General features: G+C 42.6%; 1 long non-coding RNA gene across 1 annotated transcript in view; it reads right to left on the bottom strand.

Moving 5' to 3' along the window:
• The window catches only part of LOC135276502 (uncharacterized), a 45191-nt gene extending 18979 nt beyond the window's left edge, over window positions 1–26212 (bottom strand). The window contains exon 1 of the long non-coding RNA XR_010344024.1: window positions 26010–26212. This is a non-coding gene — a long non-coding RNA (uncharacterized LOC135276502). The remainder of the gene's footprint in view (window positions 1–26009) is intronic.
• Between the last annotated feature and the right edge of the window lie 207 nt (window positions 26213–26419).

Below are 26419 nucleotides of genomic sequence, written 5' to 3'. Positions count from 1 at the left end.
GTATTGCCCATTTTTTTTTTTTTTTTGAGATGGAGTCTCACTGTGTTGCCTAGGCTGGAGTGCAGTGGTATGATCTCGGCTCACTGCAACCTCCACCTCCTTGGTTCACGCAATTCTCCTCCCTTAGCCTCCCAAGTGGCTGGAATTACAGGCACCTACTACCACACCAGGTTAATTTTTGTATTTTTAGTAGAGATGAGGTTTCCCATCTTGGCCAGGCTGGTCTTGAACTCCTGACCTTGTGATCCACCCACCTCGGCCTTCCAAAGTGCTGGGATTACAGGCATGAGCCACCATGCCCTACCGGTATTGCCTAATTTTACACACACACACACACACACACACACACACACACACGCATGCACGCACATGCACACACACACAGAGTTTGTGTTTATAAAGTATTAGTTATTTAATATACTTATGGGATTTTTTCTTGGTTATTTCTTTTCTCTAATTATGTTTCATGCTTATATCCCTGGCTAGCTTCACTACACCAAATGAGGCAGCACAGTTCAAGTAAGGAAAGAGTCACAATCCCAAGGCAGAAGTCACATTCTCCTTTGATCATTCCCCGGGTCCCCAAATCACTCCAGCATGTAGGATATGGGCAGCTGAAAAGAGGGACTCATGTTGGATGCCAGTTACTAATCGTACCTGAAAGGAGTTGTTTTGTGGTAAGAAACATTCCCATTGAGTCTCAGATCACGCCACGAGGCAAATGTCAATGCTTCCTACAGAGACAGTCAAGCCCATTTGAGCCCCGGTGCCTGGGGTGGAGGCAGAGGTTACTAGGGTGGGAGATGTATGCCTTTGCACAGCAGACATAACTGTCCTGAGTTCTGTGACCCCAGACACAATGGAAATCCAGAGATGAGTTCCAAAGGGCAAGAAAGGGAAGACTCCACGAAGGCATATGAGGGCGGCGGGCAAGCTACTACCATTTATATATCAGTAGCATTATCCCAAGATGGCACAGAAAACATTAGCATCTGAGGGGGTCATGCTCCCAGGTAGAAGCAAGCACCTATCTACCTATTGCTCTCAGGGAAGCCTGAACACAGGAAGCAAATTATATGTAGGTGTTTCAGGGTGAGATATGAAATATGCTATTTATAATGTCAAAGTCTATTTTCCTGGGCTCAGGAAGATCTCACAGAGATAACTGTGGTGTAAACTGTATCTGGCTGGAATAGATGAGAGAGCCAGTAGGAGAGTCCCGGACTTGGATAAGAAGGAGCTGGAGAAGTAGCTTCCAGTTCAGGAAAGGTAAGAATCAGTGCAATATGGCAGCAGGATAGTGCTAAGAGAGACAGCCAGCAGGGAGCCCCTTGTGGCTGGACGTGGCTGACAGTCTGTAGGGGCACTGGGTGGAATCTGACAGTCAGATGTTTCAGTTTTCCTGTTCTGCATTGTAATCTTCTTACATCACCCTAAGGCTTTAGTAAATTTGGTTAAACACACCTGTCTTTTGCTAATTGTGATTTGAGAGAATAAAGGAAGGAACTCAGTCTACATTTAGGGGTGAAGCCAACCTGGAAGAGGGGGCCCAGCAAAGAGAAGCCTAGAATATCAGGGCTGGGCACAGTGGCTTATGCCTATAATCTCAGCACTTTGGGAGGCCAAGGTGGGCAAATCACTTGAGGCCAGAAGTTCTGAGATCAGCCTGGCCAACATGATGAGGCCCTGTTTCTATTAAAAATACAAAAGTTAGCCAAGAGTGGTGGTACACGCTTGTAATCCCAGCTACTCCAGCCTAAGCGACAGAGCAAGACCCTGTCAAAAAAAAGAAAAAAGAAACAAAAAACTAGATAGGGGAGAAGCCTGAGGTGACTCACAGAGAGAAGGGACAAGCAAATCCCAGCCTCAAACCTTCCCATTTTTTCTTTTGGGTTTTCAGTCCCTCTCCCCATCAGTCACGTCTTCTCCATCTCCCTTCCAATTTTATACTCTCTTTTGACTCTCCTTTAAGAAGGAAAGCACTAAACGCTAGAGGTTAAATAACTTTGACAGTATCTCAAAGCAAACTCTGGGCCCCCATCTTCCCTCTTTGCTCATTCGTTGTGCTACATGGAGCTGAACCAGTGCAAGAGTCTACGCTGATTTTTGCAAGAGTAAATAGCTGTGGTTCAAATAAGTCTCTTGCTCAAGTTTTCAGATCTGCAGATTCTGCCATATAACTGCTCCAATGCCAAGAATTCATGCCCCAGAGGCCTTCCTCTCATCATTTAAGATTTTCAAAAAGATAATTTTGCCTCAGTACTGGTTGCCAGATTGACAGCCTTAAAAACAAGAGGTGAAATTCAATCTCGATGGAGCTTGTGCCTGCTCTCTATTTTTAGGGAAAAGATTATTCACCCATATGGGCAGCTGGGACTAGAGCATTGCTGGGGGTGGTGTTGAGGAGGGTAGACATTTAAAACAACCTTGACCCTAAGTCTCCTGGGAAGTGGGGTGGGGGTGGGGAGTGTGGAGTGTGGAAGGAATAGGAATTGTCCCCAGGTTGGGAAGGGTGTCATGCAGGTTTCCTCAAAACAACTGTATATTTTGCAGAGTGATAAAAATATCCTTCTTTCTAAAAATAGCCCTCTCAGAAACCAGATGCCTGGATTTAATTACAGTCACTATGTACTGAGCATGTACCAAGGTACCAAGCCCCCAGTTTGGTTCTTTGCAGATATCTGGTACAACCCTGCTCCAAGCCCATAAAGCAGGTTTGCTTTCCTATTTCCACTTTACAAACGAGCACACTGAAGGTCTGAAGGAATTCAAAGCCTGTGAACCACTTAACCCCAATCATTTCCAGTTTTCTGGTATCTCCCAGGCCAGAAGTTCCCAGACTTAGTTGCACATCAGAATAAACACACATTCCTGGGATCTACCCCAGTCCTGCTGAATCACGATGCTAAGCTGGGGCAGGAAGTTATTGTAAAGTTCCCAAAGTGATTCTGATGCACAATCAGGTTTCAGAATTGCTGTTCTAGAGACAGATGGGGACAGGTAATTCCAGGAGTGCACAGGGAATGCTGCCCTCAAATCCTTTCATCCTGGGGCCTAAAGTGTCCTAGGATACCTTGGACTTCTCTGAGTTGCTCAATGGAGCTGTGACTTCCTGTGACCTCAGAGCTGGCCCCTCTGTTTGGAACCCTCCCCATGCAGCTTCTGCCTCTCCCTCACATCTCAGCTTGAGGGGATCCTCCTTGTGGATGCAGTCCTGCTGGCCTGTACAGGGTGAGATGCCCTACATCTTCTCTCAGACCACATCATGGACTGTAATTATACATTATGGGGTTCAAAATTCCATGTTGGTCTCTCCTGTTAGATGATAAGGGCAAGGACTAAGTCTACTTCACTCAGAATTATACTCCTGAGCTTTATCCAGGGGGTGGCACATTGTGGTAGCTCCCGTGTTTGAGTGAAGAAGGGAATAAGGGAACAAACTGGAAGGGTGGAGAACCAGGAATAGAAGATCTGGGTTCTAGTCCAGGTGTGTGCCAATTTGCTGCACGACAATTTAGTGAGCCCCTTCTCCTCTCTGAGATTCTACCTCCTCACCTGATAAAAGAGGGGTTGGATTAGACCCATGGGTCTCGAGCTTGAGTAAGTGTCAGAGTTGCTTAGGGAGTTCCTGTAAAGGTGCATCCAAGCCCCTCCCCCAGGCAGCCTCCTCCCGCAGGCCTGGAGGGGCCATCTGCACTGTTAGTGGCCACAGAGATGCTGCTGCGGGTGGTTTCTGCGTGGTGGTGCATGTTTTTAAAGCACCGGACTGAGTGAATTCTGAGGTTCTTCCCAACTGTGCCATATTGTCATTTCGTTAGCATACAGTAAGTGAGATCTGGGCAAGAGGAAAACAAAGGGCACTGAGGAAAGGTGGTGACTTCCCGAAAGTGCATTCCTCAAGCTGCTACCAGGCAATACCATTTGTAAGGCCTGGAAGAGAGACCTTGGTTGCCATTCCTTCTGTAACACACCATACTTGGACTCACTACTTTTTAATGTATTGGAATGCAAGACAAGGTGGTGCATACTAAAATTATCTTGGAAGTATTTAAATCTTCTCAGAAGACACTAGATACCATTCATAACCTCTAAATGCTGAGACCATCATTGCAATGAATGGAAGTCCTCGTGTGTGTATGTGTTGGGGCAGGGGAGACCTTATAATTCTCTATTTTCTCTGCCCTTTAAAAAAATTGTCAAAACACAGACAGTCAGTTCACATCTGAGATTCAACCAACCACAAGTTAAAAGTATTTGGAAAAAAAACTACAAAAAATAATAATACTATAGAAATAATACAAATTCCAATAAATTGAAGATGGCCGAATAGGAACAGCTCTGGAGTGCAGTTCCCAGCGAGAACGCAGAGGCCGCTGCAGGTGATTCCCAGGCAAGCAGGGTCTGGAGTGGACCTCCAGCAGTCCTACGGCAGAGGGGCCTGACTGTTAGAAGGAAACCTAAAAATCAGAAAGAAATAACTTCATCATCAATAAAAAGGACATCCACTCAGAGAATTCATCCGAAAGTCACCAACTACAAAGACCACAGGTAGATAAATCCACAAAGATGGGAAGAAACCAGCACAAAAAGGATGAAAACACCCCAAACCAGAACACCTCTTCTCCTTGAAGGGATCACAATTCCTCACCAGCAAGGGAACAAGGCTGGATGGAGAATGAGACTGATGGATTCACAGAAATAGGCTTCAGAAAGTGGGTAATAAACTTCTCTGAGCTAAAAGAACATTTTCTAACCCAATGCAAAGAAACTAAGAACCTTGAAAAAAAGGTTTAACAAAATGCTAATGAGAATAAACAGCTTAGAGAAGAATATAAATGAATTGATGGAGCTGAAAAACACAAGAACTTCGCGAAGCATACACAAGTTTCAATAGCTGAATTGACCAAGTAGAAGAAAGGATATCAGAGATTGAAGATCAACTCAATGAAATAAAATAAGAAGCCAAGGTTAGAGAAAAAAGAGTGAAAAGAAATGAACAAAGCCTCCAAGAAATATGGGATTATGTGAAAAGACCTAATCTACGTTTGATAGGTGTATCTGAATGTGACAGAGAGAATGAATCCAAGCTGGAAAACATTCTTCAGGTTATTATCCAGGAGAACTTCCCCAACCAAGCAAGGCAGGCCAACATTCAAGTCCAGGAAATACAGAAAACACCACAAAGATATTCCTCAAGAAGAGCAACCCCAAGGCACATAATCTTCAGATTCACCAGGGTTGAAATGAAGGAAAAAATGCTAAGGGCAGCCAGAGAAAAAGGTCGGGTTAGAGAGCCTATCACACTCACAGCGGATCTCTCGGCAGAAACCCTACAAGCCAGAAGAGAGTGGGGGCCAATATTCAACATCCTTAAAAAAGAGAACTTTCAATCTAGAATTTCATATCCAGCCAAACTGTTGCATAAGCGAAAGAGAAATAAAATCCTTTACGAACAAGCAATTGATGAGACATTTCATCACCACCAGGCTTGCCTTGCAAGAGCTCCTGAAAGAAGCACTAAACAAGGAAAGGAACAACTAGTACCAGCCACTCCAAAAATGTACCAAATGGTAAAGAGCATCGACACAATGAAGAAACTGCGTTAACTAATGGGCAAAACAACCAGCTAGCATCAAATGGCAGGATCAAATTCACACATAACAATATTAACCTTAAATGCAAATGGGCTAAATGCCCCAATCAAAAGACACAGACTGGCAAATTGGATAAAAAGTCAAAACCCATCTATGTGCTATATCCAGGAAACTCATCTCACATGCAAGGATACACATAAGCTCAAAATAAAGGGATGTAGGAAGATTTACCAAGCAAATGGAGAGCAAAGAAAAGCAGGAGTTGCAACCCTAGTCTCTGATAAAATAGACTTTAAACCAACAAAAATCAAAAGAGACAAAGAAGAGCATTACCTAATTGTAAAAGGATCAATGCAACAAGAAGAGCTAATGATCCTAAATATATATTCACCCAATACAGGGGCACTCAGATACATAAAACAAGTTCTTAATGACCTACAAAGAGACTTAAACTCCCACACAGTAATAGTGGGAGACTTTAACACTCCACTGTCAATATTAGACAGATGAACGGGACAGAAAATTAAAAAGGCTATCCAGGACTTCAACTCAGATCTGGACCAAGCAAACCTAATAGACATCTACAGAACTCTCCACCTCAAATCCATAGATATACATTCTTCTCAGCACCACATCACACCTACTCTAAAATTGACCACATAATTGGAAGTAAATGCAAAAGAATGGAAATCATAACAAACAGTTTCTCAGACCACACTGCAATCAAATTAGAACTCAGGATTAAGAAACTAACTCAGAACTGCACAACTTCATGGAAACTGAAAACTGGCTCTTGAATGTTGACTGGATAAACAATGAAATGAAGGCAGAAATAAAGATGTTCTTTGAAACCAACAGAACGAAGATACAATGTACCAGAACCTCTGGGACACGTTTAAAGCAGTGTCTAGAGGAAAATTTATAGCAACAAATGCCCTCATGAGAAGCAAGGAAAGATCTAAAATCGACACCCTATCATCAAAATTGAAAGACCTAGGGGAGCAAAATCAAACTCAAAAAGCTAGCAGAAGACAAGAAATAACTAAGATCAGAGCAGAACTGAAGGATATAGAGACACAAAAAAACCCTTCAAAAAATTAATAAATACAGGAGCTGGTATTTTGAAAAGATCAACAAAATAGACCACTAGCCAGATTAATAAAAAAGAAAAGAAAGAAGAATCAAATAGGTGCAATAAAAAACGACAGAGGGGATATCACGACTGATTCCACAGAAATACAAACTACCATCAGAGATTACTACAAACAACTCTATGCACATAAACCAGTAAACATGGAAGAAATGCATAAATTCCTGGATACTTGCACCCTCCCAAGCCTAAACCAGGAAGAAGTCGAAACCCCGAATAGACCAATAACAAGGGCTGAAGTTGAGGCAGCAATTAATAGCCTATCAACCAAAAAGAGCCCAGGTCCAGATGGGTTCACAGCTGAATTCTGCCAGACATACAAAGAGGAGCTGGTACCACTCCTTCTGAAACTATTCCAAACAATACAAAAAGAGGGAATACTTCCCAAATCACTTTATGAGACCAACATCATCCTGATACCAAAACCTGGCAGAGACTCAACAAGAAAATAAAACTTCAGGTCAATATCCATGATGAACATAGATGTAAAAATCTTCAATAAAATACTGGCAAACCGATTGCAACAGCACATCAAAAACCTTATCCATCACAATCAAGTAGGTTTTATCCCGGGGATGCAAGGCTGCTTCAACATGTGCAAGTCTATAAATGTAATTCACCACATAAACAGAACCAAAGACAAAAACCACAGGATTACCTCAATAGATCCAGAGAAGGCCTTTGACAAAATTCAACAGCCTTTATGCTAAAAACTCTCAATAAACTAGGTATCGACGGAACGTATCTCAAAATAATAAAAGCTATTTACAACAAACACACAGCCAGTATCATACGGAATGGGCAAAAACTGGAAGCATTCCCTTTGAAATCCGGCACTAGACAAGGATGCCCTCTCTCACCACTCCTATTCAATATAGTATTGGAAGTTCTAACCAGAGCAATCAGGCAAGAAAAAGAAATAAAGGGGTTTCAATTAGGAAAGAAGGAAGTCAAATTGTCTCTATTTGCAGACAACATGATTGCATATTTAGAAAACCCCATCGTCTCAGCCCCAAATCTCCTGAAACTGATAAGCAACTTCAGCAAAATCTCAGGATACAAAATCAACATGCAGAAATCACAGGCATTTCTATTCACCAATGACAGACTAAAAGAGAGTCCAATCAAGAGTGAACTCGCATTCACAATTGCTACAAAGAGAATAAAATACCTAGGAATACAGCTAACAACGGATGTAAAGGACCTCTTCAATGAGAACTATGAACCACTACTCAAGGAAATAAGAGAGGACACAAACAGATGGAAAAACATTCCATGCTCATGGTTAGAAAGAATCAATACTGTTAAAATGGTCATATTGTCCAAAGTAATTTATAGATTCAATGCCATCCCCATCAAGCTACCTATGACCCTCTTCACAGAACTGGAAAAAACCACCTTAAACTTCATATGGAGCCAAAGAGAGCCCGCATAGCCTAGTCAATTCTAAGCAAAATGAACAAAGCTGGAGGCATCATGCTACCTGACTTCAAACTAACCTACAAGCCTACAGTAATCAAAACAGCATGGTACTAGTACCAAAACAGAGATATCGACCAATGGAACAGAACAGAGGCCTTGGAGGCAATGCCACACATCCACAACCATCTGATCTTTGACAAACCTGACAAAAACAAGCAATGGGGAAAGGATTTCCTGTTCAATAAATGGTATTGGGAAAACTGGCTAGCCATGTGCAGAAAGCAGAAACTGGACCCCTTCTTGACACCTTATACAAAAATTAACTCCAGATGGATTAAAGACTTAAACATAAGACCCAATACCATAAAAACCCTAGAAGAAAACCTAGGCAAAACCATTTAGGACATAGGCATAGGCAAGGACTTTTTGGTGACTAAAACACCAAAAACATTGACAACAAAAGTCAAAATAGACAAATAGGATCTAATTAAACTCCAGAGCTTCTCCACAGCAAAAGAAACCATCATTAGAGTGAACCAGCAACCAACAGAATGGGAAAAAATTTTTGCAATCTACCCATCTGACAAAGGGCTAATATCCAGAATCTACAAAGAACTAAAACAGATTTACAAGAAAAAACAAACAAACAAACTCATTCTAAAGTGGGTGAAGGACGTGAACAGACACTTTTCAAAAGAAGACATATACAAGGCCAACAAACATATGAAAAAATGCTCATCATCACTGGTCATTAGAGAAATGCAAATCAAAACCACATTGAGATACCATCTCACGCCAGTTAGAATGGTGATCATTAAAAAATCTGGAGGCAACAGATGATGGAGAGGATGTGGAGAAATAGGAACACTTTTATATGGTTGTTGGGAGTGTAAATTAGTTCAACCATTGTGGATGACAGTGTGGTGATTCCTCAAGAACCTAGAAATAGAAATCCCATTTGACCCAGCAATTCCATTACTGGGTATATATTCAAAGGATTACAAATCATTCTATTATAAAGACACACACACACATATGTTCATTGCGGCACTGTTTAACAAGAGCAAAGACCTGGAACCAACCCAAATGCCCATCAATGACAGACTGGACAGGGAAAATGTGGCACATATACACCATGGAATACTATGCAGCCATAAAAAACAATGAGTTCGTATCCTTTGTAGGGACATGGATGAATCTGGAAACCATTCTCTGGATGAATCTGGAAACCATCATTCTCAGCAAACTGACATGAACAGAAAATCAAACACTGCATGTTCTCATTCATAGGTGGGTGTTGAACAATGAGAACACATGGACACAGGGAGGGGAGCATCACACACTGGGGTCTGTTGTGGGGGAATAGGGGAGGGACAGTGCGGGGTAGGGAGTTGGGGAGGGATAACATGGGGAGAAATGCCAGATGTAGGTGATGGAGGGATGGAGGCAGCAAACCACATTGCCATGTATGTACCTATGCAACAATCCTGCATGTTCAGCACATGTACCCCAGAACGTTAAGTGCAATATATATAGATATAGATATAGATATATAGATATAATACAAATTAAATAATGATAAAGTATAACAACTATTTACATAGCATTTGCTTTATATTAAGTATTATAAGTAACCTAGAGATGATTTAAAGTGTACGGGATGATTTGTCTAGGTTATATGCAAAAAGCATACCATTTTATACAATCTATCTCATTTTATCGTGCTTTATTGTACTTCTCAGATACTGCATTTTTTTCAAATTGAAGGTTTGTGGCACAGCTGCACCAAGCATGTCTACTGGCTCCATTTTTCTAACAGCATGTGCTGACTTCGTGTCTCTGTCACATTTTGTTAATTCTCATAATATTTCAGACTTTTTCATTATTATTATACATGTTATGCTGATCTGTGATAAGTGGTCTTTGATGTACTATTGTGATTGTTTTGGGGTGCCATGAACTGCACCCATATAAGATGGAGAACTTAACCCATAAATGTGTATGTTCTGACTGTTCTACCAACTTGCTGTTCCCCATCTTTCTCCCTCTCCTTGGGTATCCCTAGTCTCTGAGACACAACAATATTGAAATTAGGCCAATTAATAATCCTCTGATGGCCTCTAGGTGTTCATGTGAAAGGAAGAGTCACATGTTTCTCTCTTTACATCAAAAGCTAGAAATGATTAAGCTTAATGAGGAAGTCATGTCAAAAGCCAAGGTAAACTAAAAGCTATGTCTTATACCCATTAACCAAGTTGTGAATGCAAAGGAAAAGTTCTTGAAGAAAATTAAAAGTAAAGTGAAGTAGCCTTATTGTTGATATGGATAAAGTTTGGGTGGTTTGGATAGAAAGTCAAACCAGCCACAATATTCCCTTCAACCAAAGTCTAATCTAGGAAAGGCTCTAATGCTCTTCAGTTCAAGGCTGAGAGAAGTTAGGAAACTGCAGGAAAAAAGTTTGGAGCTAGCAGAGTTTGGTTCATGAAGTTTAGGAAAGAAGCCATTTCTATAACATAAAATTCAAGGTGAAGCAAGTGCCAATGTTGAAGCTGCAGCAAGTTATCCAGATCTAACTGAGATCACCGGTGACGGTGGCTACACTAAACAATACATCTTCAGTGTAGATTCAATAACCTTCTGTCAGAAGAAAACACAACCTAGAATTTTTATAGCTAGAAAGGACAAGTCAACGCCTGGCTTCAAAACTTAAAAGGACAGTCTGACTCGCTTATTAGGAGGGAAGGCAGCTGGCGACTTTAAGTTGAAGCCAATGCTCATTTACTATTCTAGAGCCCTTGAGAATTATGCTAAATCTAATCTGCCTGTGTTCTAGAAATAGAACAACGAAGACTAGATGACAGCACGTCTGTCTGTTTCAGCATGGTTTACTGCATATTTAAGTTCACTGCTGGGAACTACTTCTCAGAAAGATTCCTTTGAAAATAGTACTGTTCATTGATAATGCCCCTGGTCACCCAAGAGCTCTTACAGAATGAAATTAATGTTGTTTTCCAGTCTCTAAAACAATATCCTTTCTCCAGCCCATGGATCCAGGAATCATTTTGACTTTCAAGCAGTATTATTTAACGAAATACATTCAGTAAGGCTATTGCTACCATAGATAGCGATTCCTCTGAGGGATCTGGGCAAGGTCAATTGAAAACCTTCTGGAAAGGATTCACCATTCTAGATGCCATTAGAACATTCGTGATTCATAGGAGGAGGTCAAAATCTCAGCACTAACAGGAGTTTGGAAGAAGCTGATTACAACCTTCATGGGTGACTTTGAGGGGTTCAAACCTCAGGGGTGGAAGCAACTGCAGATGTGGTGGAAACACCAAGAGAACTGGACTTACAGGTGGAGCCTGAAGATGTGACTGAATTGCTGCCATCTCATGATCAAACTCCACCATTTTTCCCTGGTCCCATTTTTTTCATATTGGTGCTATGTCCACACCAGATGAGCTTTGTGGCATCGCATATTATACACTTCCCTTTCAGCGCACGTTCCATCTCAGTTCTATGAGAGACCATATGTTGAACACTCACCACCAGTTCTTATGTGGATGTCCCTCTAGACATTTTGGTTGTCTGAAGCTCTTCTCTAGTAGATTTTTCAGGAAGATCTCATGGCTCTTCCCAAAGGAAGAGCACATGGTCTGTGTGCTCATGAGAAGAGGGAAATGAGTTTGGTGAGCAGCTAGCCAGTGTCTGCCAGCGTCTGAAGATCAAGCAGACAACCATGCAGAAGGCCCGAGTACAGGGCCTGGCATGCAGAGGAAGCTGCTGGCTAAGTCTCATCATTCAAATGTCGAAAGTCGGCTTGAGTCTAGTTGCAGTCTCCTCAAGTGTGACTCAAGGGCTCTTCCATCTGTCCCTTCAGGAGATACAGTGAGTCTGTTACATGGCCACAGATGGCCTGCAGTCACAGCCCCCTCACCAGAGGCATTTCTGAGGTCACAGCTGAGAGCCTTCATCCAGGTCACCATGAAATGGATATGAAAGCTCGTCTTTTGTTGATTTTTGGTTGGGGGGCGGTATATTAACGGCATTCCTCAGTGCAGATGAGAATATGTTCCTTTTCTTCCCCCTGCCCCTTTTTTTTTTTTTAAAGATACAGTTTCTCTCTGTCACCCAGGCTGGAGTGTAGCGGTGCAATCTTGGCTCACTGCGTGCGACCCCCACTTCCTAGGCTCAAGTGATCCTCCTACCTCAGTCTCCCAAAGTGCTGGGATTACAGGCATCAGCCACCATGGCTGGTCAAGAGAATATGTTTCTTAAAAATACTCAGGCCGGGCGCGGTGGCTCATGTCTGTAATCCCAGCACTTTGGGAGGCCAAGGTGGGCAAATCATGAGGTCAGGAGTTCAAGACCAGACTGGCCAACAGGGTGAAACCCCGTCTTTACTAAAAAAAAAAAATACAAAAAAATTAGCTGGGCATGGTGGCTCGTGCCTCTATTCCCAGCTACTTGGGAGGCTGAGGTAGGAGAATTGCTTGAACCGGGACCTGGGAGACGGAGGTTGCAGTGAGTTGAGATCATGCCACTGCACTCCAGCCTGGGCTACAGAGCGAGACTCCATCTCAAAAAAAAAAAAAAATCCTCAATGATTCAGAAGTTTTACTGATTCAAAATGATCTTCACTTAATTGATACTTTGCTTTTTCTTGATATTTATTTCTATTGTGGTAAAAAGAAAACACATAACATTAAATTTACCATTAACTAGTTTTAAGTGTACAGTTCAGTCTATTTTTATCTTCTCTTGAAAGTTATTCCTTTCTCTTCTCCATCTGTACTTACTTCTTGGTGAACCAATGCAGACTTTGGGCTTTACCAATCATCTATACACCAACCGCTCCAAGCTGTAATTCCAGTCCAAACCGCTTTCCCAAGCTCCAGATTCTCATATGCTCAATACCTCGCCACATATTTCTAACACAACATGTAGACATCTCCAAGTTAATATGTCTCAAACCTGTTCTTCCCCTAAAAACCTGCTCTGCTCACAACTGTCTCTGCCTCAGTTCATGACATCTCCACCCTTTTACTTCCTCAGGCCAAAGACTTTGATCTCTTCCTTGTCTCCTTTTTCACTGATCTGATCCCTGTGGAAATTCTGTTGGTTCTACCTTCAAAGCCTTCAAAGCACGTATAGGATCTAAACGCCGGTCACCACCTCCACTGCTACCGGCCAGCCCCAGTCACATTGTCCCTCACCTGCAGTAACTCACTGCAGTAACCTCCCACCTGGTCTCCGGTTTCTACCAGCACCCCACTGAAGGCAGCAGTCGGAAGGATATAGTGAGAACATGAAATGGTTCTAACCATCTGCTCGGACACCTCTAAAGCCTCTGCCTTTCACTTAGAGCAAAAGCCACATTTTTCACAATGACTTCTAAGAGCCTTGTGATCTGGCCCTGTGGCTGCTCCTCTGACTCTGACAGATGACCTACTGCTGTCCCTCCCTCACTGTGCTCCAGCAGCACAGGCCACCAAGCATTCCAGGGAGGCTGGGACCTCCAGGCCTGTGGGCCGGCTGTTCTTTTCAGACTGGAGCATTGCAGATATCTGCATATGAACTCCCTTCTCTCCTTGAAGTCTGGGGGCAGGTGTCTCTCAGAGTGGCCCACCCTGGCCTTCTAGTTACAACTGCAGTCATTGCTCTCCTTCCCCTTGCTGGGATTCCTGTTGTGTCTGCATTTTATTAGGTTGGTGCAAAAGTAATTGCGGTTTTGCCATTAAAAGAATGACAGGGCTAGGCGTGGTGGCGCACACCTGTAATCCTAGTACTTTGGGAGTCCAAGGCGGGCAGATCAACTGAGGTCAGGAGTTTGAGACCAGCCTGACCAACATGGAGAAACCCTGTCTCTACTAAAAATACAAAATTAGCTGGGCGTGGTGGCACATGCCTGTAATCCCAGCTACTTGGCAGGCTGAGGCAGGAGAATCACTTGGACCAGGGAGGCAGAGGTTGTGGTGAGCTGAGAGATCATCATTGCACTCTACCCTGGGCAACAAGAGCGAAATTCCGTTCCCCTCCCCCCGCCAAAGAAAGTAGTGGCAGAAACCGTGATTGCTTTTGCATCAACCTGGTATCTCCCCATCAAGGGTCACTTTCAAACATCCTAAAGATTTTACTTATTGTAATTGTGGTTTATAGTCTATTTCTAAATGCTAGAATCTAGGCTCCACAAAAATCAGAGATCTGTTTTGCTCACTGCAGTATCCCAAGCACCTAGAATAGTGCCAGACCCATGGTGGGTAAGCAACAAATACATACAAAGCGGCTTCTCTCATTTAGATCTTTCCCAGTTGACAGACATCTTTGACATTTTTATTCAAGCGTATTACTCTATGTATAATAATGATGCAACATTAATTTAATAATTAACTTATTCTAACACTTATCACTAGTCTTTCATATTACAATTTCTTCACTTTGAGATTAAAAAAAAATGACCATCACTTCTCTTTTAGCAAAAAAAGTAGGCAGTTCAGTGGTGGCTCCCACTTAGGCCCTGCATTAGCACAGGCCATTCAATCTGCCCCTCCCTGGCTCCTCTGCCCTCCAATCCTCCAGCATCCAACACAAGGCCCTTCTTCCCCAAGGCCCAAGACCCACCTCATTTCCTGCTTTAGGAGGACTGACAGGGAACCTCTGTGCTCCCAGCAATCACAAAAAGTGTGATGTCGGCATAGCTACGTCTTTTGTAATCTTGTCACATCCATACTTTACTTAGCTCACAAGATTGTTGGGAAAACTATAGGAAAAAGTCTAATGATCTGATTTTTAAAATGGGCAAAAGATTTAAATAGATGTTTCTCAAAAGAAGACATACAAATAGCAAACAGGCTTATGAAAAGGTGCTCAGCATCATTGATCACTAGAGAAATGCAAATCAAAACTATGATGAGATATCATCTCACCCCAGTTAAAATGGCTTTTATCCAAAAGCCAGGCAATAACAAATGCCGATGAGGATGTGGAGAAAAAAGAACCCTTGTACACTGTTGGTGGGAATGTAAATTAGTACAACCACTATGGAGAACAGTTTGGAGGTTCCTCAAAAAACTAAAAATGGAGCTACCATATGATCCAGCAATACCACTGCTAGGTATATATCCAAAAGAAAGGAAATTAGCATATCAAAGAGATATCTGTGCTATGTTTGCTGCAGCACTGTTTACAAAAGCTAAGATTTGGAAGTAACCTAAGTGTCCATCAACAGATGAATGGATAAAGAAAATTTGGCACAGATACACAGTGAAGTACTATTCAGTCATAAAAAGATTGAGATCCTGTCATTTGCAACATGGATGGAACTGGCGATCATTATGTTAAGTGAAATAAGCCAGGCACAGAAAGACAAACATCACATGTTCTCACATATTTGTGGGATCTAAAAATCAAATCAGTTGAACTTATGAACTTAGAGAATAGAAGGATGGTTACTTACCAGAGGCTGGGAAGGGGGCTTGGGGATTGGGGGAAAGTGGGGATAGTTAATGGGTACAAAAAAATAGAATGAACAAGACCTACTATTTGATAGCACAATAGAGTGACTATAGTCAATAACATAATTGTGTGTGTATATATATACATACATAATGTATATTGTGTGCCAATAATGTAATTGTGTATGTATGTGTGTGCATATATATACATACATACATATGTATACACACACATACACACACACACAGAGGGTCTCACTCTGTCACCCAGGCTGAAGTGCAGTGGCATGATTTTGGCTCACTGCCAAAACATGAGACAGGGTTTTGCCATGGTGCCCAGGCTGGTCTTGAACTCCTGAGCTCAAGTGATCTGCCCACCTTGGCTTCCCAAAGTGCTGGGATTACAGGCATGTGCCACCACTCCCAGGCTTAATTGTATATTGTTTAAATAACTTAAATAATGTAATTCGATTATTTGTAACTCAAAGGATAAATGCTTAAGGGTATGGATATACCATTCTCCATGATGTGCTTATTTAGCATTTCATGCCTGTAACAAAACATCTCATGTACCCCATGAATATATACACCTACTATGTACTCATAAAATTTATAAAAATTTTTAAATTTTCAAAAAAAGATTGTTGGGAATCTTTTGGGAAACATTGTTGTGCACAGGTTTTATTTCATGAACTGCAAAGTAGCCCTGAACAATTAAAATGTTACATCCATTTGACTCTATAATAAAAATGTGTCTGCCTGCTTGTGATGCAGCCTACACCCTGCACCTTTTGCCAGGGAGCTTATGTGGGGGACACCGTTGTTAGAATGGTTCCCCACAGCTGTGCCCAGAGCCCTAAAACCATGAGGCTCACTCAGCTTGCTTTGTGGATGCTGCGCTCATCTACATCTAATGCCTCCTCCTGCCACCTTATGTCCCAGCAGGGTAGAGGGGTAACAATGGCACTTCCAAGGAAACTGGCCTCAAATCTTAGCTGCTTTCCTTTGTGGAAGATAGTAATTGGAGACATTCATTACAAAACATCTCTCAACAGCCATATTATTATGCCTAGGCTGGAATATCGCTGCTTTCCTGATGTCAGAAGAGAGACTTCATCTTGTGGGATTCAGCTGAAATTGGCTTAGACTCTGTGCTGTGGAAGTCCCCTCATCCCTTCCCACAGGTCCCAGAAACCCAGAGGGTGGTTGAGTCCTGGATAGTTGAGTCCATCTGGTGGGCAAAGTGGGCACAGATTTGGGCTCTTGGTGGCAGGGTCACAGGTCCTCTTCTCCCTCTCTCATCACACTGATTGTCCCTTTTGCTCTAATTCTGAGTCTGTGATTACAGAGGCTGGTGAAGTAGTGATAAGGACCGCGCAGCTGTGTCACAGCGGCCTTTTGGGACTGAATTTTCCAGGCCAGCTGCCTTACAAGACGATGGGATGGCAATCCACTTGTCCTTGCCTCTTAGAATCCCACTCACCTAGAATGAGTCCTTTTGCAAGGCCCGCCCACATCTGCTGGGGACAGGCAGGGCGAGTGGATTCAGAATAAAGAAAAACACTCCAATCAACTCCTTCCAGCAAAGCTGGCTGCTGCTGCGGCGGCTCTCTCTTTCAGAGAAGACATTCAGTTTTTGTCATTTGAAAAATCATGGCTAATTCCTTTGAGTTCAAGTAGCTCTTGTTGTGTTTGGAAGCAAAAGAGTCCTAGTTACAACACAGCCCCAAACTCCAGCCTGCTGAGTTGAGATGAGAGGAGTCTCGGGGTAAAATGAAACAACGCCAAGAGCTGTGCAAGGATGAGGCAGCCCTTTCTCCTCCATCTGGGCCCACTGTTTTCTTTCTCTCATCGCACTACAGAACATGCTGCCGTAAACACATTTTTTTCCCACTTGTGACCATTTCCATGTTGCCCTTGAGGTGGCCAGAGTGCAGGGCCATCATCTTTCTGAAGGGTGGGGCTTTGCTGTGGGTCCACAGAGCTTTGTTCAGTCTAAACCTCAATGCTGTTGTATCTTTTAGGATGTCATTGTCTCAAAGAAAAATCTAAACAGGGAACGGTTGTGAGAAAGTCAATAAATAGATTACCATGTCTGTCTCCCTGCAGCGGTAGACTTCATGGCAACTTGAAAATAAGGCCTTTGATTTGCTGGATGGCCAAGCCAAGTACTCTAGCTAAACAAGAAGAGGGGTCCTGGGCAAAAAGCTTCCCAGAGACACCCAACCTCATTTGAGTTGTCTTTAGCTTTTAGCCTCTCTACCCTCCTTAATCAGCAGAACACTGAGTTATGAAGATCAACCCAAACTTTGTCAAACTTTGTCTAAATTTGTGGATATGTGAGATTTCTTTTTTTCTTTCTTTCTTTTTTGAGACTGAGTCTTGCTCTGTTGCCCAGGCTGGAGTGCAGTGGCATGATCTCAGCTCACTGCAACCTCCACTTCCCAGGTTCAAACAATTCTCTGCCTCAGCCTCCCAAGTAGCTGGGATTACAGGTGTGTGTCATCACACCCGGCTAATTTTTGTATTTTTAGTAGAGACGGTGTTTCACCATCTTGGCCAGGCTGGTCTTGAACTCCTGACCTCATGATCCACTCACCTTGGCCTCCCAAAGTACTGGGATTACAGGCGTGAGCCACTGCACACGGCCCGATAAGTGAGATTTCAAAGCTATCTTATACTTGTAATAAGATTCCCCAGGTAACCCGCTACAGACCCTGGGGGCACAAACCCACGTTTCTCTGCCAATGAAATCGTTTCAAAAGAAAAATTAAAAAGCACTCTTTTATGGGTCAGGGATCAGCAAATTATGGTAAACTGGCCAAATCTTTTCCATAGCTATTTTTTGTAAATAAAGTTTTATTGGAACACAAACACGCTCATCATTGACATATGGTTGTTTTGACACCACAACAGTAAGGTTAAGTTGTTACAATAGACATTGCTGGCTCAGGAAATCTAAAAGATACTATGTGGACCTCCATGGAAAAAGTGTGCAGACCTCTGCTCTAGGCTAAGTAATTGGAAAATTAAGGATAAGCAACAACAACAACAAAAAGAATTGGAGAATTAAGGAATCATGAGCCATGGCTCATTAGCTAATCAATATCTCAAAAAATAGCAAGCTAAGAGGGATAACTCCAGCCCAAACATGCATGGAACCTCACGCGTCAACGTTTGCCCCCTCTCGCCCTCGCTCTCTTCCTCCAGGGTTTCCCACACTGCAGGCGGGAAAGCGACCCCAGAGGATGGAACAGGAAGCAGGGCTCCAGGGAGGACACTTGCAATTAACATTTCTTTAAAAATCGAAACAACACTGATTAATTCCAGGAAAAAAACATCTAAGTACAAGAAATGACTCTATTGTTGTACTAGACCCAGTTGTGAAGCATATTTGCAGTCACATAGTACACATGTTGAATATTGATTTAAGCTTTAAACTTGTGCTACAACTTTAGCAGGAGATTTAGGAAGAGTAAAAGTGAGTGAGGAGAATATAAGAGAATTAAATCCTTATTTTGTAGTGTAGAAAGCCTAGAAGGTACACTAAAGTGAATAAACATGGAGTATGTTTTCTGATTAGGAGGTAAACCTCAGATGAAAAGAGTTGAACTTGTTTTCATCTGTGAGGAGAGGCAATAGCAGGGACAGGTCAGGGAAGGGATGCTGAATGGCATTTGAATTTCAAGTATGACATGGATAGCTTTAAAAACAATGGTTGAAAACGACAGTAGGAAGGGATAGAATATCAGAAGTCTGCTACCCCAGTGTGATGAGCTAATAGTGTCCTCCCAAATTCATATGACCTCAGCATGTGACTATTTGTAGCTAGTCTTTAAAGAGGAAATAAGTTAAAATGAGGTCATTAGCCTGGGCCCTAGTGCATTAAGACAGCTGTCCTTGTTACTGGAAAGGGGTTCTGATCTAGACCCTAAGAGAGGGTTCTTGGAGCTTTCATAAGAAAGAATTCTGGGTGAGTCCATGGAGTAAAGTGAAAGCAAGTTTACTAAGAAAGTAAGGGAATAAAAAGAATGACTACTTCATAGGCAGAGCAGCCCCAAGGGCTGCTGGTTGACCGTATTTTTGGCTATTTCTTGATTATATACTAAACAAGGGGTTGATTATTCATGAGGTTTTTGGGAAAAGGGGTGAGTAATTCCCAGAACTGAGGGCTCCTCCCCTTTTTAGACCATATAGTGTAACTTCCTGACATAGCCATGGCATTTGTAAACTCTCTTGGTGCTGGTGGGAGTGTCTCTTAGCAGGCTAACGCATTATAATTAGCGCACGAGCAGTGAGGATGACCAGAGGTCACTTACATTGCCATCTTGGTTTTGGCGGGTTTTGGCCAGCTTCTTTACCGCACCCTGTTTTATCAGCAAGGTCTTTATGGCCTATACCTTGTGCCAATCTCGTATCTCACCCTGTGACTTAATGCCTAACCTCCTGGGAATGCAGCCCAGTAGATCTCAGCCTTATTTTACCCAGCCCCTATTCAAGATGAAATTGCTCTGGTTCAAACACCTCTGACATCCTGACAAGAAGAGAAAATCAGGATACAGACATGAGCAGGGGGCGACCATGTAAGGTCACAGGGAGAAAACAGTCATTTGCAAGCCGGGGAGACAAACTTCAAAAGAAAAAATTCTGCAGACACACTGATCTTTGACTTTTAGTCTCTAGACCCCCGTCCCCCACCCCACATCTCCAGTGGTTTTTTAAGGCAGCCCGAACAGACTAAGGCCTCCAGATTCCCTGAGGTGGAAGTGGACTGATCTGAAGTGGGCGTGGCTGACCTTGATGGATAGCCTGGGGGAGGGGCTTTTTAGGGCCACGGCTTTGGGGCTGCTGCTGCTGAGCTGAGCTGAGCTGAGCTCTGGTTCTTCTCACACTGGAAGGTCAACATTGTTCAGGGGTTCCTCATCTTGCTGTGGCTCTGAGTCGGCTAAGTATGAGTGCAAAGCGTGACACTTTCACTCGGCAACCCCCTCCCCTCACTCACTACAGCAAACCATTCTTTGGTCCCAGTGCAGAAACGGTCTTTGTTTTCTTTGGGGCTTTACTTTTTGGAAGCCACGAAGACACACTGTACGAAAGGTTTCTGTGGAAAGCAATTTGCCTTTCCTTTTTAGCAAATGCCAAGGTCATCTTTCTGTTTGTACTACAGATACACTATAAATGTTTTTCTGAGTGAATCGCTGCATGTTCCTACACAATTTTGTAGGAAGTGAACAACCCGACCAACATTTATACTGAAGTAAAAGAACTCCTGAAAATTCTCATATAAAGTCGGCAATATTGTGGAAGTTTGACCACTTTCATGAGTCCATACATTGGAAATCAAAAGAAAATTTCTTAATTCTATTAAAATCAATTTTTCTTCTTTGTATTTTTTTTCAGTCTGCTAACAAGCACTTACAGCCTGACCAGTTATTCTAGTTCCATTTTGTCTTGTGTGTGTGTTTTTGGGTGCAGATGTGTATTTGTGTGCTTCTAAACTTAATTCTTGTTACATTGGTTTTCCACTGGGTATGGTGGCTCACGCCTGGCATGTTGGGCTTAATCCCAACACTTGAGGTTGGCAGATCACCTGAGGTCAGCAGTTCAAGATCAGCCTGGACAAGATGGCAAAATTCCATTTCTACTAAAACTAATAAAAGTTAGCTGGGCATGGTGGCACACGCCTGTAATCCCAGCTACTCAAGAGGCTGAGGCATGAGAATCACTTGAACCCGGGAGGCGGAGGTTGCCGGGAAGCAGAGGTTGCAGTGAGTTGAGATCGCACCACGGCACTCCAGCTTGGGTGACAGAGCAAGACTCCATGTCAAAAACAAAAGCAAAATAAAATTGTTTCTCAAAAATAGTAGAAATCGAGTTATACTTCTAAACTGCTTGCATTCATATTAAGCACTGGAAGTGCTGTCCTGGGAACAGTGTCAGGGCTAAAAATTCACCAGAAGAGAGAAAATGGATTTCATGTGTCCTCTTGACAACCCAAGCTCCATGCTTCCCATGCTGTGAGCATTAACAGAGAAGGAGACAGAGGAGGTAAGGTGGCCACATCAATGGCTTTGCTTTGCTTTGGGTGATCTATTGAAACTTGCTGCTATGGCCAGTTTTTGCTGTTTTGTTGATTCTTTTTGTGTTTTATTATTCTGAATTTGGGGGCTTTTATTTTCTAATAAAGTAGTGTGTACATGTTTTCATGAATGGCCCTACTAGAGTCACTGTCTCTGTTATCGTACTGTGGGACACCTTCCCTCGCTGCTGATAGACTGCTGCACACCTAGTATTCCACAGGGCTCTGTCCACAGAACAGCCAAGTGCCTGGAAGGCAACAGCTTTCTTGATTCTCTTTTGCAAATGCTATCTTAGTATTCCTTTATTTTTTTTTAAATTCTCCTCTGCCATAATAATAACTGGGACTCAGTGATTGTGTAAGGAAGACTTCCTTTATTTACAATCATATCAACAAGTGATATGGCTGCCTCATTCACTGGCATGAGATTTTTTATGACTATGAAGTAGCTAGCAGCCAGAACTTACCGTTATCCAGCAAACACCAGACATACCATCTCTGCCAATGTTACGTAAAAAATAATAACACATGTTTCGGCTCCTTATCTGCATAATAACAAAATTCAGTTCCTTAAAAATCTGGAGTGTGTTTTCTACACACTTGCTTCCTTCATTTCCAAAATGAATTATTTTGCACCGCTTATTTCACAGTTCCAGGAAGTTCCTGCCAGTAGCTCATTTAAAGGACAAACTTGTTTTATATATCTCAAGGAATTCAGATGATGAAATCATTCGAACTAACCAAGAAGTGAAATGCTGATGTTCTAGAGGTGTACTTTCTCCTCATTGTTAAATATTGTACTATATTAGGAAAATGTAGTCAAGGAATTATTAAGTAACAGTAGAGGTGACATGCTAAAATAAACTATCCATAACAGGTGTGACCTGCATTTTTTAGTTTTGTAGAATACGGAGAATTAACAATATGGAAAAACAGTTTAATATAAGCACGTTCATGCAAATCTGATGTGGCTTAAAAAGAAATTAATCCTTGAGACAAAATACCTGGTTCACTTTCCTATATATCTAAACTATCCTCTCAGAAACTTTCATAGTATTGAATCGCTGGTGTCATAAATCTGTGACAACACATAGCAAATCTTACATAACACAGTTGCGAGTATTTCCTATTGCTGAAAATTTGGTTGATAATACTTTGCTTCATTTCGAGGTTATAAGAATTGTTCGTTTTTCAATTAAATAAGTTTCATGGTTAAAATTGAAGTGACATAAAACAATTATTTTCATCTAAAAATATATTTTATTATAACTATAAATCAAATAGGCTTTGGAAAATGCTATACTTCTGTCTAATTAGCAATTAGATGAGAGATTCAGAGATTTCCCTGAGAAAGTTGTTCTAATATTCAGGATAGAAGACCACTTTTCACACATCTGCCTGCCACACAAGCACATGCCTTCCGCCTCACTGACCTTTGCCTCCTGCATCACTTACCCTTCCAAGTTGATTTCTAGGCCTTTCTACAAAAGCAAAACAGACCTCTTCTTCCCTTAACCCCAGCAGCCCATCTCTCACGCACCTGATGTCCTCTGAAACTGGAACCAAAGGCTCCACTTTGCAAATCCTCACAATTGCCAACCTCACCTGACAAATCACTCCCAGAGAGACTGATCCAAGAATCTGAAGTCAAGCATTTATTTGAAATCACTGAGTCAAATACAAGCAAATCTCCTTACCCCAATAAAGAGGTGCAGTTATATGACAGAGGTACAGAATACCAAAGGCCATACATTTATTTATCAAAAGAGTGGCAACATTGGGGGCCGGGCACGGTGGCTCACACCTGTAAGCCCAGCACTTTGGGAGGCTGAGACAGGCAGATCTCTTGAGGTCAGGAGTTCGAGACCAGCCTCGCCAACATGGTAATACCCCTGTCTCTACTCAACATACATAAATTAGCCGGGCATGGTGGCATGTACCTGTAATTACAGCTACTTGGGAGACTGAAGCACGAGAATTGCTTGAACCTGGTAGGTGGACGGTACAGTGAGCCGAGATCACACCACTGCACTCCAGCATGGGCAACAGAGCGAGACTCCATCTCAAAAAGAAAAAAAGAGTGGCAATACTGAGTGAGCCTGATTTTGTTGGCCATAGAAGTCCAACTACAAAGGGTAGTTCCCCAGGAGATTCTCAGAGGTGGGCTAATCTGTCTAGCTACTGTTCTGGCTCTTCCATATTGGGTGTATGTGGCTTCACATAACTCTGAAATGCCTAATCAGTGCAAAACCAAAACGAAAGAAAACAGAAACAACGGCCACTAACAGAAACCAATGCACAGGAGCAGGCTATCCCTGCATGTCATTTTTCATGATCTCTATGCTGGGGTGTCCTTATGTCTGAAATTCTTGTTTCTTGGTAAAAAGTTGCCCTTGCTGAAAGAGAAAAGTGATACATTGGATCATTTCCTTATTCCGGGGCCTTATCCTGGAGCTGAAGAATGCTATTCATTATCTTATACTCCTCCTGATACTGTCTTATTGTCTTGCTGTGTACAATCTGTCCTCAGACTGACTCTCCAAATTTCCTGATTCTTTTGAGTAACTCTGCTCCCAAGACTTGAAAGACAGCTCAGCTAAGAGAAAAATTCTCTAACGAAAAAGCAGGAGGAGGAGGAAAGAAAGTAAAAGGAAAGAAACTCAGCAATTAAAACTTTAATTTTTCATGACTCATGTTTCTATAAATGTAAATGACTAATAGACACCATGAAATATTAATCAAGTCAGTAATCCAGGATTATATATGATGCCAAATTGCTCCCTGTTGCCAGTGAAAAAGCTATCAGGCAGCAATTTCTGCAAACACACACAAGCTTCCAAATGTCCCAACAGGGGAGTGAGATCTTGCTTGGTGCTTCATTTTTCACAAGGACCAATCTTGAATTGGAAGGCTGTGCTCTTCTCAATCAGAAGACAAAAAAGAGGACTACACGGGAAGATGTGGGACAGACCTACACAAAATCTACCAGGGGCTGTCATCTTGTCATCTGATGTCATAGATGCTTTACCAGAGGGGCTGCTGCTCACCAGGATTAAACTCTGGGAGCATATGTGTTTATACATCAGGGGACTGGATTAGAGGGAAAGCCCTGCTGGGGATTAAACTTGTTTTTATTAGTTTCTTTCCTTTAGCAAAATAGGTTACAGGCCATGTCACAGTAGAGCAAATACTATGAGTAATGGCCTCTGTAAAGGGTGTTTTGGGGGCCCCTGGAAGTCACAGCATAGGCCTCCCCTTACAGGCACAGTTGTCCAGGGAGAAGAGAAAGCTCACTTGGAAGAAGGGAGCCAGTGACTCCAGGCTCCTGATCAGAGCTCCCAGGACCAGCTTGAGCCCTGAGAAGAAGCTGAGCACTGGGAGCTGGTAATTTTGGAGCACAGACTGGAGCCTCATGGCTGGCTTAGTGCCAAGGGTACATGATTGTCTTCCCTAGAACTACTGCACCCAGGACAGGCTTCCCAGCCAGCAAAAGGTCATCTCATCTGGGGATGAACAACACTGCCATCAGGGAGCCATTCTTCAGCAGTTACATCATGTGCTGCGGGGTGAGCGCCGGACTGAACTAATCGACTCTAGTTCTCTCTCCTAGTGGCATGTGAAGGCTGGGCCAACCTACTACAGGTGGCCTAAGGGTCCCTGGACTTTCTAGACAACTAGGGATGGAGTGGGATAAGAGTCTCAGTAGGGAAATACTGATTTTCTGATAATAGGGAATGTGAGATGAACCATTATTTTGTGGCAGGAACTGTTATCTGTGGACCCAACAGCCTTTTTCTGGTAGAGCCCACCTCTCATGACAGAGACTTAAAATGCCAAGAACTCACCGTCCCAGGCTGTCTTCATATATAGTCCGGTTTTGATCAATGAGACCATGAGATAGTTTACTAGGAGCTTGAGGGAACATTTTTTGTCTCTTGATAAAAAGAGAGGGATAGACAAAGAGAACTTGCCTCTTTCTTCCTGTCTTGAACATGGTTTTAGTGAGCATATGATATTTGGAGCTGTGGCAGCAATATTGTGACCAGGAGGAAAAGGCTGGGAGAATCACACAGAAGTCAACCCAGAGCCCTGATACTGCACAACCACCAAACAACACTGGAATCACCTACTTCAGGACTTCCTGTTAGGTGAGAAAAATACCCACTCCTTTTAGAAGTTTCTTTTAGTTAGATATTACTATTAGTTGCAGTTGAAAACATCTCCATTGGTGAGTAATGACTTTGATTGCAAATGACAGAAAAACTCAGCTAACCCCGGTTTAAAACATAGGAACATATACTACTTACTTAATAGGAAGTCTAAGGGTACATAGTCCCAAAGTTGGCTCAGTAGCTCAGCCATGTCATCAAGAACCCAGGCTCTTCCCACATTTCAATAGGCTTTGATCTTTGGCTGTTGCCTCATGGTTGCAAAATAACTGCTGCAGTTCCAAGTATCTCATATTGGCATAGGATGGGAAGGGAAGAGGAGAGCAGAGAGGGAGCTTTCACTCCAGCTAGTTCTGCATTATCTAGGAAGAAAATCTTTCCCAAGGTCCCCTAGTTCTCCTCTTACATCCCATTGGCCAGAATTGAGTCACATGCTCATCCGTCAGCCAATCACTGGCAAAGACAATGGAGACACCCATTATTGACTTAAATCAGGCACTGCTGAGCATCGATTCTTGTCCTCTTTTCCTCCCCTTTCTCACGATGTC

This window comes from Aotus nancymaae, unplaced genomic scaffold (assembly GCF_030222135.1).
Source record: "Aotus nancymaae isolate 86718 unplaced genomic scaffold, 86718_ANA_hifiasm-v0.15.2.pri h1tg000025l, whole genome shotgun sequence".
NCBI lineage: Eukaryota > Metazoa > Chordata > Mammalia > Primates > Aotidae > Aotus > Aotus nancymaae.
Note: the sequence above shows the minus strand (reverse complement) of the source record. Positions and strands in the feature narration are given on the sequence as shown.